We start from the raw sequence: 16,183 nt of genomic DNA, 5'->3' as shown, positions 1-16,183 counted from the left end.
CCTGACGGGCTACAGTCCAAGGGGTTGCAAAGAGTCGGACACAACTGAGCAACTAAGACAGCACAGCACACACACACACACACACACACACACAATATACTTATATATATGTTGTTGTTGTTCAGTCGCTAAGTTGGGTCCAACTCTTTGTGACCTCAGGGACTGCAGCATGCCTGGAGTTTGCTCAAACCCATGTCCATTGAGTAGCTGATGCTATCTAACCATCTCATCCCCCGCCCCAGCTTCTCTTCCTGCCTTCAATCTTTCCCAGCATCAGGGTCTTTTCTAATGAGTTGGCTCTCTGCATCAGATGGCCAAAGTTTTGGAGCTTCAGCTTCAGCATCAGTCCTTCCAATGAATATTCAGGGTTGGTTTCCTTTAGGATTGACTGGTTCAATCTTGCTGTTTAAGGGACTGGAAGGAGTCTTCTCCAACACCATAGTTTGAAGGCATCAATTCTTCGGCTCTCTGCCTTCTTTACAGTCCAGCTTTCACAATCATACGTGACCACTGGGAAGATCATAGCCTTGACTACATGGACCTTTGTTGGCAGAGTAAAGTCTCTGTTTTTCAACACACTGTCTAGGTTTGTCGTAGCTTTCTTGCCAAAAAGCAAGTCACATATACACATATATATGTGTGTATATTTATATGCTATGCTATGCTATGCTAAGTCGCTTCAGTCGTGTCCGACTCTGTGCGACCCCATAGACGGCAGCCCACCAGGCTCCATCGTCCCTGGGATTCCCCAGGCAAGAATACTGGAGTGGGTTGCCACTTCCTTCTCCAGTGCATGAAAAGAGAAAAGTGAAAGTGAAGTCGCTCAGTCGTGTCCGACTCTTAGCGAAGCGACCCCATGGACTGCAGCCTACCAGGCTCCTCTGTCCATGGGATTTTCCAGGCAAGAGTACTGGAGTGGGGTGCCATTGCTTTCTCCAGTATATGTGTATGAATATATACACACATATATAAAATACATAATCAACAGGGACCTACTGTATATCACCTGGAACTATACTCAATATCTTGTAATAAACTATAATGGAGAAGAATCTGAAAAAGAAAATAAATATACATGTGTACCTATATATATATTATGTATTTATATATACATATGTAATGTATATATAATGTATATATAAATATGTATGTGTATATATAGACACATGTATATCTACATATATTAATTATACACATATATATGTATGTAAATGGGCATGTGTAACTGAATCACTGCTGTACACTGTACTTCAATAAAAATTAATTAGTTAACAAAACGAACAAAAAAAAATAAAGAATCTAGGTTCAGAGAGCCTTAGGCCACACAGCTAACAAAGGGGCTCAACTAGAATTTGAACTCAGGCCAGTTTGAATGATTGACTAAACTATTCATTCACTTCACAGTATAGCACAGTGGTTAGAACCATGATGTCTAAAGCCAGACTACTTGAGTTCACAGCCTAACTTCTCTGTGACTCTGTTAACTCATCTGTAAAATGGGGATCTGTTTTAGAATTAAATAGGTAAGTATGGGAATTCCCTGGTGGTCCAGTGGTGAGGACTCTGGGCTCTCACTCCCAAGGGCCCCTGTTCAATCCCTGTTCCAGGAAATAAGATCTCACAAATAAGAGGCCAAACATAAAAGAAAATAAAAAGATAGGTATGTATGTGAAAAAGGGAAAGTGAAGTCGCTCAGTTGTGTCCAACTCTTTGTGACCCCATGGACTGTAGCCTGCAAGGCTCCTCTGTCCATGGGATTTTCCAGGCAAGAATACTGGAGGGGGTTACCATTTCCTTCTCCAGGGAATCCTCCTGACCCAGGGATGGAACCCGGGTGTCCCGCACTCTTTACCGTCTGAGCCACCAGGTATGTGTGTACATAGCTTAAAACAGGGCCAGGTGCATATATAACAAATATTAAACAAATGCAAAGCTAATATTCTTCTGACTAATTACTGCGGTCTAATTGTAAATAAGACTTTGCCGGTGCAGCTATGAGTAACAGAGAGAACCTTGCCCTCTCAGAGCACCTGCTGCTGCTACTGCTAAGTCGCTTCAGTCGTGCTACCCCATAGACTCAGAGCACCTACCCCTGTGTAAATAAACTTGCAAATCAAGACAATTTAAGGAATCTCAGAGGCCAGCCGAGGGAACGGGCTCCTCCAGGCAGAAGACAGTTACAGTATCTGGTCTATGATGTACTCCAGCATCTGGGGCAGTGCCTGGCATAGGGTAGATGCTCAATAAATGTCTGTGGCATCACAGACTGAATGTAGGGGATGAGGATGTTGAGGTTGACAGGGACGTCACGGGAAAGATTTTGTGTTTTATTTCTAATGAAAGGGGAAGCAGTGGAAGGGTTTCTAGCAGGAAGTTACTCTGTTTGCTTTGCATTTTCATTTAGCGTTTTATTAGGAAAACTTTAAAACATACAGTAGACACCCGTATATTCACCACCTAGCTTCCACTGATAACATTTTAACTATCCTTGCTTTGTTATGTATCTATTCTTCTTGTCTCATCAGTTCATCTTTTTTTTTTTTAATGCATTTCAAAGACAGTTGCAGACACCAGTATCCTTCACTCCTAAACACATCCGCATGCATATCATAACTAGCATGCATCTGGCATGCTAGAGTTAATATTGGTTTACAGGTCATTCCTTGCCACTTCCCAGGTAAATCTACACACAATGAAAAGCACAAATTTCCACTCATGAGTACATCCTCCGTGTGGCCCCAAAATCCTGTGGGGATACAGAGAGTTACCATTATCCCAGAAGCCACCACGCCTCTTCCCATCACCCCTTCAAACATTCATTTTCTCTTTGCATTTTTTTCTTATCTCTTAAAAAAGATTTATGTATTTATTTTACTTTTTGGCTGTGGAGGGTCTTTGTTGCTTTTCGAGAGCTCTCTCTTGTTGTGGTGTGTGGGCTTCTTATGGCAATGGCTTCTTTTATTGCAGAGCAAGGGCTCCAGGGTGCACGGGACTCAGTAGTTGCAGCCCGAGGGTTTGGTATTTGAGGCTCGTGGGCTCTAGGGTGCTGGCTCTGTAGTTTGGCACACGGGCTTAGTTGCTCTGCGGTGAGTGGGCTCTTCCCTGATCAGGGATCAAATCGGTGTCCCTTGCATTGCAAGGCCACTCGCAGTGAAAAGTGCAGAGTAGTAACCACCAGAGAATTCCCCTCTTTTTGCATTTCAAAAGATCTTTCTGTCTGCCTTTAGAAGAAGGGACTGTTGGGGAGTGGGGAGCAGGGGAAGAAAAAGCTGGGAGGCCTGTGCAATCAAGGTCCAGGCAAGTGATGCTAACGACAGGGAGCAGGGTGGCTACCAATGAGAAGAGAAAGAAATGGATTTACTTTGAATGTATAAATACTTGGAGGTAGAGTCAGAAGGGTTTCCTGACAAATTTGGCTTGAAGGCGAAGGAATTCAGGTTGTTTCTGTCATGTACTAACAATTCTGGAGAGTAAGGAGAGACTTTTTATTCCAAAAGACTGTTGCAGTAGAGGGGACAGAGTCTATTGCAAAGACAGTGAGCAACCCCTGAATGTGATAACCCAGAAAAATGTATTTTCTAGCGAGACCAATGCTTTCCCTAATCTCGGTTTGTTTTTGTCCTCAGCAAGTGGAAACATGACGCTTTCCTTTTACAGAGGTGAGGAAGGAGATGGGGACAAATAGAGGTGAAAAACTGGTGAAGCAAGTTTTACTGGAGGGAGGGGAAATCAGGAATTCTCTTCTGGTCCTGAGAAGTTTGAGATGGGTATTAGCTATCCCAGGAGAAGAGCCAAGTGGACAGGCAGGTTAGACGTTGGACCTGGGACCTCCCAGGACCCTCTGGAACAGGGCAAAGGAGAAGCTTAAGGACTCGCACCCACTTCATGGTAACGAAGTGTAGGCCAGCCTCTTCTCATCTCTCTCTGGTTTCAGATGACACTTTTGGGTGTCAGAGGCTAGAATTGAGACTGTAGAGAACATTTTGGCCTTTTTTTTTTTTTTTGCTGCACCTTGCCATGTGGAACTTTCCCAGAACCAGGGATCGAACCCACAGTGGAAGTGTGGGTTCTTAACAATTGGACCACCAGGGAAGTCCTAGCCATGTTTTGAGAGAAAGGGCTCTGGCCTAGAATAGAAATTTCAAGATTGCAGAGGTCTAAGAGTCTAACCACGTTTTAAGATGAACTTGGTAAGTTCACAAGAGTCTAAAGATTTCAAGACAAATTCCTATAGGTAAGTTCACAAGATTCTAAAGATTTCAAACTGCAAATTCCTATAGGTAAGTTCACAAGATTCTAAAGATTTCAAGATTTCAAGACTTTCCACCACTGTGGTAGTTAAATTCAAGTCCCTCGTGGTGGCCAATGGGGCCCTTTTGGGGGATCTGTCCACTGGCTGCTGTTTGACATCATCTGGGCCCACTTTGTTCTATTCTCAGAATGGTCCACTCATCCTGAGCACTGGCCTTCTTTCAGTGTTTTAAACAGCAAGCTGGCCTCAGGGTCTTTGCATTAACTCTCTGCCTGAAATGCTTGGCCTAGAGATTGAGACTGGCTCATCTTCTGTTCTCAGCTTAAATGCCAGTCCCCTCTGGAAGAGACTGTCATAGATAACACAAGCAGTATTCCCTTCGTCCCCAACCCCAGACCTTGCTGTAATTTATAAAATAAGGTACTTAATAAATATGAAATTAATTAATATTTTCTAAGCCTCTACAATGGGCTTTCCTGGTGGCTCAGATGGTAAAGAATCCGCTAGGAGTAGGGGAGACCGGGCTTCAATCTCTGGGTCGGAAGATCCCCTGGAGGAGGGCATGGCAACCCACTCCAGTATTCTTGCCTGAAGAATCTGCACGGCCAGAGGAGCCTGGTGGGCTACAGTCCATGGGGTCACAAAGAGTCAGAAACGCTGAGCGATTAAGCACCTACAATAATAATGCCTGGCATAGAGGCAGTTTTGAATATGTTTATTAAATATATACAAAATTGTCTTCATAGCCTTTTATCACTACCTGGAAGCATCTTTTGTTTCAAAAAAATACTATTTATTTATTTGGCTGTACCAGGTCTCCAGACCACCTGACTTGCCTCTTGAGAAATCTGTATGCAGGTCAGGAAGCAACAGTTAGAACTGGACATGGAACAAAGACTAGTTCCAAATAGGAAAAGGAGTACGTCAAGGCTGTATATTGTCACCCTGCTGTATATTGTCACCCTTATTTAACTTATACGCAGAGTACATCATGAGAAACGCTGGGCTGGAAGAAGCACAAACTGGAATCAAGATTGCTGGGAGATATATCAATAACCTCAGATATGCAGATGACACCACCCTTATGGCAGAAAGTGAAGAAGTAAACAGCCTCTTGATGAAAGTCAAAGAGGAGAATGAAAAAGTTGGCTTAAAACCCGACATTCAGAAAACTAAGATCATGGCATGGGATCTCAGTGCAGCTCCAGAGTGTGAAGTCTTAGCCACTGGACCACCAGGGAAGTCTCCTGAAGTATCTTATATATTGATTCACATTTTCATTCTGCCTTCCCCCTCCAGAATATTCTTCCCATGAAGGCAGGAACTTCTGTCTGGTTCACTGATGTGTTCCAGTGTCTGGCACAGAGTAGGTACTCAATAATTATTTTGTTGAATGAGTGATTTGAATGAGAGATTTGCTAGTCTCTCAAATTCATCTAAAGAGCAATCAAGGTTTCCAAAATCTCAGTCTACAGAGCAAAGATTCCGAGATTCCTAGGGTAGATTCTTCAATAACTGGGTCATCTGTGGTAGATCCTATCTCTCTTCCCCTGGACCAGGAGATGCTCACATATCTTATTCAGTGACTGACAGCTGAGCCTGGGCTCCCCCATATCAGCTACTTCCCACCAGACACCCTCTGGGTTGGGTAGGGCCCTGGGTGACTTAATTTTGTATTTTTATTTTTTGGCAGTGCTGTGGGAATCTCGGCTTGCAGGATCTTAGTTCCTTTACCAGGGATCAAACCCAGGAGCCCTGGGCAGTGAGAGCATCAAGGTGTCATCAGTGGACCACCAGGGAATTTCTCACTGGGTGACTTTAAATTTAGTCTACTATGATGGATTTTAAGAGACTGCTCTGGGGGTTGTCAACCCCAGGGTTCCAGCAGGCTGTGTGGTGGGTGTGTTCTATAAGTTGCTGGGGCTTTATTTTGCTTGGATCCTCCAAGCCTTACAGTTCTAGAACCTGATTTGCTATCTGGCGGTGAGCCATGGCCCATCTGCTCTCTGGCTTATTCCTTGCCCCAAATATTCTTTCCCCAGCTCTGCTTAGTTTCTTTGCCTTCCCTTCTGCAAAGCTACCCCACCCAGCACCCAGAACAGGGCAAAGGGGAAGTTTAAGATGAATCTTGCTTCCTTCCTACTATACTGGGCCTAGGGTTTCCCTGGATTCTAAGAGCATCCTTGGCTGTGAGTGACATGAGGAAAGGAAGGAAAGTGAAGTCGCTCAATCGTGTCCGACTCTTTGTGACCCCGTGGACTGTAGCCTACTAGGCTCCTCCGTCCATGGGATTTTCCAGGCAAGAGTACTGGAGTGGGTTGCCATTTCCTTCTCCAGGAGATCTTCCCAACCCAGGGATTGAACCCGGATCTCCCGCATTGCGGCAGATGCTTTACTGTTTGAGCCACCAGGGAAGCCCAAGTAACGTGAGGGACTTGACTATGCCACAGTTCACAGGCGGCAATATTCTTTGGCTTTCTACTGCTGTCTCCTGTCCCATCCCTCATCCATCCACTCATTTACTCTCTCATCCACCACTTCATCCCATGCTCTTGAAACCAAGTCCCCCTAAAACCACATTCACCTGCTGAGTTTATGATTAACTATTCAAAACTGTATTCCGTTTGTTGTCTGGCTCCTGTTCCTGTCAGGATTGAGGAGTATCGAAGAAAGGGGGGATTGAAACTGAGCAGGACACTGTGGGACCTCCCTGGGTATAAAAACCCTTCTATGTCCCCCATTTCTTGTTTGTAGAAAAAAGCTTTAGTCTCTTAGGCCTTCTTGGCGTTCCAAAGAACAGTCTTCAGCAGTTACTAATTAGGGAAGTGAGGGGATGCAGAGACAAAGGAGGAGCAGTTGAGCAGGGAAAGTAATGATGTCTTAAACAAAAGTTTGTTGATTCTGTCCATAAAACAGAGTCCTGGTTCCTCCTCAACTGATACGTACAACAATCTGTGCATATCTTTGAGTTTTCTGCAGACACTAAGAACCCCCAACCCCTGGTCCAAGGGTGGAGGATGGTGACTACATGGACCACAAGCAAGTAGACACTAGACTGCCTGGAACCAGAAGGTTGATGATTAAGATCCCAGAAACATCACCCTGTTACCTGACCATCAACCAATCAGAGGAAAGTCCATACGCTGCAACCCTCACCACAAATGTTGCCTTTAAAAGTCCTCCCCTGAAAGCCATCTGGGAGTCTGGGTCTTTTGAGCATGAGCTACCCGTTTTCCTTGATTGGATCCCCACAATTGGCTCCCTGCTGTACTTTTTCTTCAAACAACCTGGTATCAGTAGATTGGTTTTGCTTCATGGTAGGTGACTGGACCCAGGTTGGCTTCAGTAATACTCTTACCCCATCCTCTCTTTTTCTGAGACCCTCTATGTATCATACCCTGTAGTGGGGCGGGTGGCAGGGTGGAATAAAAGTAAGGCACTGCCCCATACATTCAGGAAGGCAGCCAAGGGCTGAGATAAAGAAAATTGTAGGTCTTTCCTGCCATGGCTCTTGCTCCCTTCCCTCTATCTACAACTGCATCTGATTATTATCTGGTTCCATGCTTTGTTTTTGTTTCTCCCTAACTTTCACATAAGGTTACCATCCCTCCTCCTCAGAGCCTTTTTCAAAGTTTTTGTTTATTTGCTTGTACTGGGCCTTCATTGCTGTGTGAGGGTTTTCTGTTTGTTGTGGTGCATGGATTTCTTACTGCAGTGGCTTCTCTTGCTAAAAAGCATGAGCTCTAGGCATATGGGCTTCAATAGTTGCAACACACCGGCTCAGTAGTTCTCACGCACAGACTCAATTGCTCCGAGGCATGTGGAATCCTTCTGCACCAGGGATCAAATCCATGTCCCTGTACTGGCAGATGGACTGCCATCCACTGTACCACCAGGGAAGTCCCCCTTTTCTGTTTTAGAAATAATTATTTCAAATTCAGAGATGGGAGAGTTTTTTTTTTAAAGCAATTTATTTTATTATTTTCTGGCTGTGCCATAGGCATTTGGGATCTTCGGTACCTGACCAGGGATTGAACCTGGGCCTCCTGCAGTGAAGGTATGGAGCCCTAACCACTGGACCACCAGGGAATTCCCAAGACAGGACAGGTTTTGAAGAACTGTCATGATTCAGTGCATCTACACACTTTATTATATGTTACCATTTTTACCATGTATTTATTTAGGGAAAGAAAAAAACTCTGACTCAGTGTTGGGGGGTGGTCTCCTGTATCCTCTCCTGTACCACCAGGGAAGTCCCCTTTTTCTGTTTTAGAAATAATTATTTCAAATACAGAGATGGGAGAGTTTTTTTGTTTTCTTTTTTTTTTTTTTAAAGCAATTTATTTTATATCCCAGATGTCATATTTCTCCCGCCCCAGGGAAACCACTCTCTTACAGTTACTAGTCTGACATAACTTTTCATTCTTTTATTACATATGTGTGCATCCAACACAAGATTTGGGAATCTTTTGCAGGTTTAAGAACTGAATACACAGGACAGCACATATCACACACATATCTTTCTGCAACTGGTCTCTTTTTCTTCCATTTTTGGGGTCACTCATATCCAGTCAAGGCAGCTTTTATGCATTTGTTTCAACTCCAGGCAGGCAGTTCATGGAACGGCTTTGACAGTTTCTCTTATATAAAGCATTGAATCTTTCTCTTGGTTAAGAATTTCCTCATTTCAAGTGCCTGAGTCACGGGGGTCTGGTTCCTTCTGCTGCAGCATTTGGTTTCAATCTCTCCTCTCCTATCTTTCCTTTGGATCCAACCTAATCTCCTCTAAGCTCCTGGCATCCAGGCCTCCAGGCTCCCACCTACCTTTCATTCGAAGCCAGAGAGGGTCTTTATTTATTTTATTTTTTAAAAAATTATGATTTTTTGATCTCGCTGCATCGCACATGGGATCTTCTCTGACCAGTGATCGAACCTGCACCCCCCTGCAGTGGAAACACAGAATCTTAACCACTGGAAAGCCAGGGAAGTCCCAGAGAGTCTTTAAATTACCCATCTTTGATCATTTATCTGATGCTGGTTGTGTTCGAAGCCCAGAGTTGGACAGGGTCCAGGGCAGGGGCAGGGTTCATCTTCCCCACCCAGCAACACCCGACCAGGAAGACACAGACATAAGTGGGATGAAAGTGTACAGTCTCAGCAGCTGGCTTTGGAATTCTCTGAAGGAAATGGCAACCCACTCCAGTATTCTTGCCTGGAGAATCCCATGGACAGAGGAGCCCTGCGGGCTGCAGTTCGTGAGATCACAAGAATCAAACATGATTTAGCGCTTTCTTTCTTTCTTAGGCTTGGCTGATGAAAGTATGTGGTTTGGCCAGTTGGTCAAGTTGGGGTGGGGTTGGGGGGTGGGAGTGGGGAGTGAGGGGGGGCGGGCTAGGATGGTGTGGAGTGGTTTTGCATTCAAAAGGAACAGGAAGAGTCTGAGGCTGGCTGGAGTGTGAGCTTTGAAGGGCTAGAACCTCCAGTTTGGAAACTTTTGAGAACAGGAATTACCTGAATTCAAGTGTCTGTTTTGCCACTGCCACAGCTCTCTGTGTGATTCTAGCAAGTTATTTTAACCTTGCAGTTTTCCCCATCTGTAAATGGGGCTCATAATTATACCTACCTGCCAGGAATTTGGGGCTTCCCTGGTGGCTCAGCTGGTAAAGAATCTGCCCGCAATGTGGGAGACCTGGGTTTGATCCTGGGTTGGAAAGATCTCCTGGAGAAGGGAACAGCTACCCATTCCAGTATTCTGGCTTGGAGAATTCCATGGACTCTATAGAGACGGCAAAGAGTCGGCTAGGACTGGGCAACTTTCAGTTTCAGTATCTTTCACTGGTGGCTCAGCAGTTGGATCCCCGGGTGGGGAAGATCCCCTGGAGAAGGAAATGGCAACCCACTCTAATATTCTTGCCTGAAAAATTCCATGGACAGAGGAGCCTGGAGGGCTACAGTCCATGGGGTCACAAAAGGGTCGGATGTGACTTAGTGACTAAACAAGCAAGAAAATAGTAAACCCAGACCCTTTACTCCCCACCCCAGCCTGGGTTAAGGAATCTCCTTTGGGCTCCTCCTAGCATGAATCTTATTATCACTCCTTAATGCCTTAAGAGAGGAGTCATCGATACCTCGGATGAAGAAACTGGGGCAGAAGAAAGTCCAGGTGACCTGCTCAAGGTCATGTAGCTATCTGTTGTTTGGGGCTGTTCTTTCCCTATTCCTCCATCCCTACTCCAGAACTTGCCTGGTACAGACTAGTTGTCCTGGACTATGATGAAATAAAGGAGTGAGCCCCCGCTGATGCCCACCCTTCCCTATCGGGTACGACCCCGCACTGCGACACCCCCGATCCACTCCCACTAACTTCTTCTGCCGCTCACACAGGACTTCCACCAGGGGGCGCTCTCCTCCCCACCAGTCACCGGACGTGAGCGCTGTGAGCTGGAGAAGGGAGGTGACCAGAGACCCGGGAGAGACCCCGAGACCGGAGGGAGCTGGAACCTGCGAGGGATACCCGTACCTGCTGCCAGGTGAGGGTTCCTGGATTCAAATCCCGGCACCGACCTTGAGAAGCTGTGTAACCTCGGGCAGGCCAGCTAAAAACCTCCCTCTAGTTCAGTTTTTCATTTGGAAAATGACTGATGGCCGGTCCCGGCAGGCAGCATACGTGCTATACGGCTCACTGCTGTGTCGTTCTGGGTGTGCGTCCGTGTCAGGTGTGGCCCTCGGATCTCACAACAGCCCAAAGCAGTCTCCACCACCGTTTTTTACAGAAATTCAGTTACACAAGTAGCAGATGATTATAAACTCAAAAATCTCAAAACACTGGGAGTTCCCTGACGGTCTAGTGAACTGTGTAGCTTGGCCAAAAAAAAAAAAAAAATCTCAAAGACTGCAGGGAAAGAATCCCTTCAACTCCTCATTCCCTGGCCCTGACCATTTCAGCCCCCAGGCTTAGCCTTCAAGCCCGGGAAACACCTAAGAGGTTACTCATGTTCTCAGATTTGTTGCCGGAACTGGTGTGGACTGGTTCCACTATTTTCTATCTTTCTACCAAAGGAGACTCACCCTTAGATAGCTGACAGAAAGCCCTGCCCGGGGACAGGAGGTCACTGGCTCCCAGTGTTACTTTGGAAATGTCACATTCCACTTGGTCTCCAAATTTCAAGTAAATTCCACCTGCATTTAGGGCTACGTGTTATTTCAATATGCCCCAGCTTCCAGAGGAGAAGGAAATGGCAACCCACTAGAGTATTCTTGCCTGGGAAATCCCATGGACAGAGGAGCCTGGCGGGCTATAGACCATGGGGTTGCAAAGAGTTGGACGTGGCTTAGTGGCTAAACACACACACGTGCCCAGCTTCCATAATAATTGGCTGGAGGAGAGCCAAAGGGCCAGGAGGCAGAAAGGCATTCTGTCTGTGCCTAGGGCTAGAGGCCCCAGTGAACCCCAGTTTCCCCCTCTTAACTCCAAAGTGGATGCCAGCTAGCTCTGTGCTCAGGCCTGGCTGGGCCATGCTGGGGTCACAGTGGTAACATAGACAGCTTTGCCCTCTAGTGGGGTAGTCAGATCAGTCACGCTGACTGCCCAGTGTGGTCTGGGCTGGCCCCGGGGGTGGCATAGGCAGAGGGGTCAGACCCCATATGGGGAAGGTACAGGGGACTGTGGGAATCCACAAAATGTGCCTGCCCCAGCCTGGGAGTAGTGGGGATCAGGGAGGGCTTCCTAGGAGGCAGCATCTCAAGTAACCCTGAGAGAACTACTCTAAGGAGGTGAGGAAAGGGCCCAGATTATATCAAAGTTTTGCAACAAAGAGCAGGTGGTCTGAACATTAAAAGATTATTGTTAATTAAAGAAAACCAGATATCCTAAGTAAAGTAATTTAGCACTTTTCTATGTATGGGAAGGTGCAAAAGTCCAGGCTCAATGAAATCGTTCCTTTCATATGCACCTCAGCTATCTTAGGGCCAGTATCCTGTGTTTCACATCTTGAGCTGTCCTGGGGCTCATCGTAGGGTGTGGCTGCAGTCTGATGGCTGCTCAGTTCAGTTGCTCAGTCGTTTCGGACTCTTTGCAGCCCCATGGATTGCAGCACGCCAAGCTTCCCTGTTCATCACCAACTCCTGGAGCTTGCTCAAACTCTTGTCCATCAAGTCGGTGATGCCATCCAGCCATCTCATCCTCTGTCGCCCCCTTCTCCTCCTGCCTTCAATCTTTCCCAGCATCAGGGTCTTTTCCAATGAGTCAGTTCTTTGCCTCAGGTGGCCAAAGTATTGGAGTTTCAGCTTCAGCATAAGTTCTTCCAATGAATATTCAGGACTGATTTCCTTTAGGATGGACTGGTTGGATCTCCTTGCAGTCCAGGGGATTCTCAAGAGTCTTCTCCAACACCACAGTTCAAAAGCACTAATCCTTTGGTGCTCAGCTTTCTTTATGGTCCAACTCTCACATCCATACATGACCACTGGAAAAACTAGCAGTTTTTGGCTGCTAGATGGCAGGTATTCCTCTCCTTCCTGCATGCCCTTAGGGCTTGCTGGCTCCTATTGGAGGGCTGAAATCGCTGCTGACTGTGACATCCTTGTTTGCTGATATAGTACTGGTATGGTAGGAGATACTCCATTTCTCACTATAAAAGAATAAAAAAGAAAAAATCTGATAGATTAAAGAAAAATAGGATGAGGATAATGACAGAGTTTAAAAAAAAAAAATGAAGTGAGTCTCAGGGGTTTAAAATCAAAGTGTCCACTAAGTTGCTTCTGTCTGGCAGCTCTAGGGGAGAATCTGTCCCCTGCCTCTTCCAGAACCTAGAGGCTGCCCACGGTCCTTGGCTCATGGCTGCATCAGGTAATATCTGTTTCTGTTATTGCAATCTCTGTCTCTGACTCTGACCCTTCTGTCACCCCTTATAAGGACCATTGTGATTACAATGGGCCACCAGAAGAATCCAGAATAATCTACCTATCTCAAGATCCTTAACTTAATCACACCTGCAAAGTCTTTTTTAGCAGGTAAGGGGAGCACATTTTGAGTATGAGGGCAGGGGCATCTTTTGGGGAAAGTGAAAGTTGCTCAGTCATGTCCAACTCTTTGCAACCCCATGGACTGTAGCCCACCAGGCTTCTCTGTCTGTGGAATTCTCCAGGCAAGAATACTGCAGTGGGTTGCCATTTCCTCTTCCAGGGGATTTTCCCAAGCCAGGGATCTAACCCAGGTCTCTTGCATTGCAGGCAAATTCTTTACTTTTTGAGCTACCCTGGGAAGCCCATCTTTGGGGGAGGGGGCTGTTATTCAGCGTCCTGCTCGGGGACAGAGCAGATCCAGAGACCTCAGTCTCTTAGAGAATTCCTTCAGGAATCAAATCATGGGATTCCTTTGGTTAGAACTTCCCTCTGCACTCACTCTCTTCCTCCCTTCAGTTCCTCTGTTGAGTTTATCACCGTTTCTTCTTAAATCAACATTGGGTTTTACATTATCATGACTGTGTAATAGAGTTCACAGCTGGGCCATGTAATGACTTATAGCTACATGTTCTTTCTCCTGCAGGTGTTTTTCTTAATATTGATAACGGCTTTGTCTTTTGTTTGTTTACTTTTCTAAGCACTGGCCAGTATTTGATCCCCAGATTTTGACATAACCAGGAAACTTTCACTGTGATCAAGCATGTCAGTGAATCGTCATGAGACTAAAAACCTCATGGGTCACTTTGGAAGGACACTGAGGAATAAATTCATTTTGGGGGGAAGTTGATATATATAAAGGGAAGAATCAAGCATTTATTTTGCTTTTTAAAAATAAAACTGTACTTTGGGGGCTCCCCTCCTCTTAAGCTGAAGATCTTGATTCTTATTTATTTGCTTTATCTTCAGTGTATCATCTATATCTACTTATGCATCAGAATCATATGGCTGTATCGTATTTCATACACGCTTGTACTATGATTCGTTTTAAGTTAATTTTGGGTGTGGTGTGAAATAAAACTAAGATCATGGCATCCAGTTCCGTCACTTCATGGCAAATAGATGGGGAAACAATGGAAACAGTGACAGACTTTATTTTCTTGGACTCCAAAATCATGGTGACTACAGCCATGAAATTAAAAGATGGCTGCTCCTTGGAAGAAAAGCTATGACCAACCTAGACAGCATATTAAAAAGCAGAGACATTACATTGCCGACAAAGGTCCGTCTAGTCAAAGCTTTGGTTTTTCCAGTGGTCATGTATGGATGTGAGAGTTGGACTGTGAAGAAGGCTGAGCGCTGAAGAGTTGATGCTTTTGAACTGTGGTGTTGGAGAAGACTCTTGAGAGTCCCGTGGACTGCAAGGAGATCCAACCAGTCCATCCTGAAGGAAATCAGTCCTGAATATTCATTGGAAGGACTGATGCTGAAGCTGAATCTCCAATACTTTGGCCATCTGATGCAAAGAACTGACTCACTGGAAAAGACCCAGATGCTGGGAAAGACTGAAGGCAGGAGGAGAAGCGGATGACAGAGGACGAGATAGTAACTCAGTGGCATCAGCAACTCAGTGGGTATGAGTTTGAGCAAATTCCAGGAAATAGTGAAGGACAGGGAAGCCTGGTGTGCTGCTGTCCATGGGGTCGCAGAGTTGGATACGACTCAGCGACTGAACAATAACAACAAATGGCTTCCAGTCCCATCATTTCATGGCAGTTATATATTTCTTTTCTTTGTGACCCTATGGACTGTAGCCCCCTAGGCTCCTCCATCCATGGGATTCTCCAGGCAAGAATAATGGAGTGAGTTGCCATTCTCTTCTCCAGGGGATCTTCCTGACCAAGGAATTGAGCTTGCATCTCCTGCACTGCAGGCAGATTCTGTACCACTGAGCCACCAGGGAAGAGGCTTGAAAGGATAGTCTGTAGGAAAGTGAATTGTCAAAAAGATGTTTTCATCTCAGCTTGACAAAAATATGAAATATTCAACAAAAAATAAAGCTTGATGGGATTTTGATTGTGTTCAGAATTCTTTATTCTACAGATCAGTGGAGCACTGATGCTTCAGCAGTCTTGACTCATCTGATTCTTGAACATGACGTATCTCTCATTGATTCAGTCTTACTCAGTTACCCTACTAATATTAGGTGGTTTTCAGTGGACAGGTCTTGTGCATATTTTATCAGATTTATGCTTTAGTCTCTCATGAATTAGATGTGATGGAAAATTATGTATATTTTGTTTCAATACATATGAAAAAGTACCCACAACAAATGAGTATCTGCCCAATGAATTGTTAAAAAGTGAAAACCCAGGTTAAGAGGCAAAACATAGCCTGCATCCCTGATGCCCCTTTACTGCCCCTCCCCATGACTCCTGCCTCTCTCTTCCCAAAGAAAAGCATTTTCCTGACTTTCATGGAGTTTTAGTGTGTTTAGCCTTTTACCTCCTAAGCAGGGCTACTTACCTGCCTGTTTTTGTGGGACTTTGCATAAATAAAACATTTAGTACATATAGTTTTGTGTGTATTTTCTTTGCTTAAAGTTATGTTTTTTTTTTTCTTTTAACTTTTAAAAAATATGATAACAAACTTACAGGAGACTTGGAAAATAGAGAACAAGATTACATAGAGTTCCACTATCAAAGTTATGTTTTTGAGATTCTTTCCTATTGCTGTTGCTGTTAAAGAGAACACATTTTTAACTTCATTTAATTTTTAAAACTTTTTGGCTGTGGGTGGAGCTTGTGGGATCTTAGTTCCCCAGCCAAAGATTGAACCCAGGCCCCGGGGCAGTGAGAGTGAGGAGTCCTAACCACTGGACCGTCAGGGAATTCTCTCATCCTTTTTATTGTGTGAAACTGCAGTTCATTCATTTTTCTTGCTTTACAGGAATTGATTTTATGACTGTGGCAATGGACCTGTTTTGGTCTCTTGCCTTTATTATTATTATTGCCTTCATTTTTATGTAGG

General features: G+C 45.0%; 1 long non-coding RNA gene across 1 annotated transcript; it reads left to right on the top strand.

Annotated features, from left to right (window-relative positions):
- The first annotated feature begins 10,233 nt into the window (after positions 1 to 10,233).
- LOC123330123 lies at positions 10,234 to 14,326 on the top strand. Its single transcript, XR_006545789.2, has 3 exons — positions 10,234 to 10,782; positions 13,024 to 13,100; positions 13,855 to 14,326. It is a non-coding gene; the product is annotated as an uncharacterized LOC123330123 (long non-coding RNA).
- The last annotated feature ends 1,857 nt before the right edge of the window (positions 14,327 to 16,183 follow it).

This window comes from Bubalus bubalis, chromosome 18 (genome assembly GCF_019923935.1).
Source record: "Bubalus bubalis isolate 160015118507 breed Murrah chromosome 18, NDDB_SH_1, whole genome shotgun sequence".
NCBI lineage: Eukaryota > Metazoa > Chordata > Mammalia > Artiodactyla > Bovidae > Bubalus > Bubalus bubalis.
This window is presented reverse-complemented; position numbering and strand designations above follow the sequence as displayed.